At 44.4% G+C, this 1,640-nt stretch overlaps 1 protein-coding gene across 3 annotated transcripts in view; it reads right to left on the bottom strand.

Moving 5' to 3' along the window:
- Nucleotides 1-1,640, bottom strand: part of LOC118417092 (low-density lipoprotein receptor class A domain-containing protein 4-like) — an 87,822-nt gene that overhangs the window by 21,358 nt on the left and 64,824 nt on the right. The gene's annotated exons all lie outside the window — the stretch shown is intronic.

Here is a 1,640-nt window from a genome sequence, read left to right as displayed (position 1 = left end):
GTGCGAGATCAAGGCTGGGCCAAGGTGCGCACAGCGGGACAAAGAGAGGGACAAACAAACGCTCTGGTCTCGTTAATGAACTGGGCTCAACCACTGGGTTTAATAAGGACCTTTAATGACTGAAAGTTGGCATCCATCGGTCTCGGAAGACAATGGCAGACAGACAGGGTGCAATTGGCGACCCGTCTGCCTGGCCTGCACGTGACTTTTTAAGGTGAAGGAGAAATGTATATCCTCTAAACGAACAGTTAATGCTATTTTTGGTGGGGATGTTCTGCTTTCTATTTCAAGCACACATGTTCTTCATTTCGTTTTAAGTGTTGTCTCCTACGTCTATCCAATGAAACAATATATTATAATAGAAGCCACCAGCAAGAGGCCCTTTTGCACCGCTAGTGCCTGACGGCAGTACTTATTAGTGTACACTGAAACCTTTCGCTCTGATTCTAACCAAACCTGTCAGTGATAGCCCAGATAATGCTTTGATTTCAAAGACGTATTATTATAGTATTATTAACCTTACCACAATTTTTTTTTTCTTGGAGAGGGGGGGAACTTTTCTATGACTCCTATATGCCTTCTAAATCAAGACCACAGGAAAACACAGGTTCAAGGTCATCATTCCAACAGGAAGAACAAAGAAATGTGGGAATCACCTAATTGACACCTGTTAAAGGCACATTTTTCTTTAAATTTGGAAGCTTCATGGTATTAATCTTGACCTGGCTGTAAGATGCTTGGTTTGAATGGAAATGCCCTCACATTTTTGCTGTTGCACTGGGTTAATGGTGAGAAGTGACCGCAAAAACCGCAACGTTAAAAATACCGCAGATACTTAGGGATTTACAGTGCTGTAAACAGTACACCGTCATTTATTCCTAACGCCTTCCTTTGCTTCGAATCCTCAAGAAAAAAAATAAGTGGTTATTATTTTGTAAACATATATGGCGATTCTTGTACTTCACTGTTCAAACCAAACCCTAATCCCCCAAGTATTACTCCCTTGTTATGAAAAGCGATACCGGCTGCGTTTGAGCAGCTTACCGCACACGACAACAGGGTCGTTGACCCCTAGACAGATGTTCCACGTCGAACCGGGGGAAACCAGAGAGATCCCGCGCATACCAGCGCGGATCACCGAACGACACTGCCAGCTCTCCCGTCCAACTTGAACTCCGCGTCTAGACCCGATGGTGGGAAAACATTTTGAGTACACATTCTCCCCTTTCATTGTTTGTTGATATGAATACGATCCTGAATGGAGCGTTTTGGCACACCGTCAACTCCCAACACTTTGTGAAGAAAAATCTGAACAGCCACACCCCAAAAGGTCATAACCCTTCCTTTTAACCCTTAGCCAGCTAAGGTCACCGTTTGGCAGTAGATTTGTATTTGTTGAGGGGTAAGGTGGAGAAGGTTAACTTAAAACGCAGCAGTGGCTACGTCTTTCTGTATGGTGCAGTGCAGTGTTATAAGTTGGCAACCGTTCCACGGCTGCTATTTTCCCTGTCCTACGTATAGGTGTCTTCATTACAGGACCACCTTATCGAGAAACGTGGTACAGAAAAGTTACAACCAAACGCAGCAGTGGCTAAGTCTCTCTGTGTGGTGCAGCACAGCGTTATAAGTTGGCAACCGTC

Source organism: Branchiostoma floridae, chromosome 6 (genome assembly GCF_000003815.2).
Source record: "Branchiostoma floridae strain S238N-H82 chromosome 6, Bfl_VNyyK, whole genome shotgun sequence".
Classification (NCBI taxonomy): domain Eukaryota; kingdom Metazoa; phylum Chordata; class Leptocardii; order Amphioxiformes; family Branchiostomatidae; genus Branchiostoma; species Branchiostoma floridae.
This window is presented reverse-complemented; position numbering and strand designations above follow the sequence as displayed.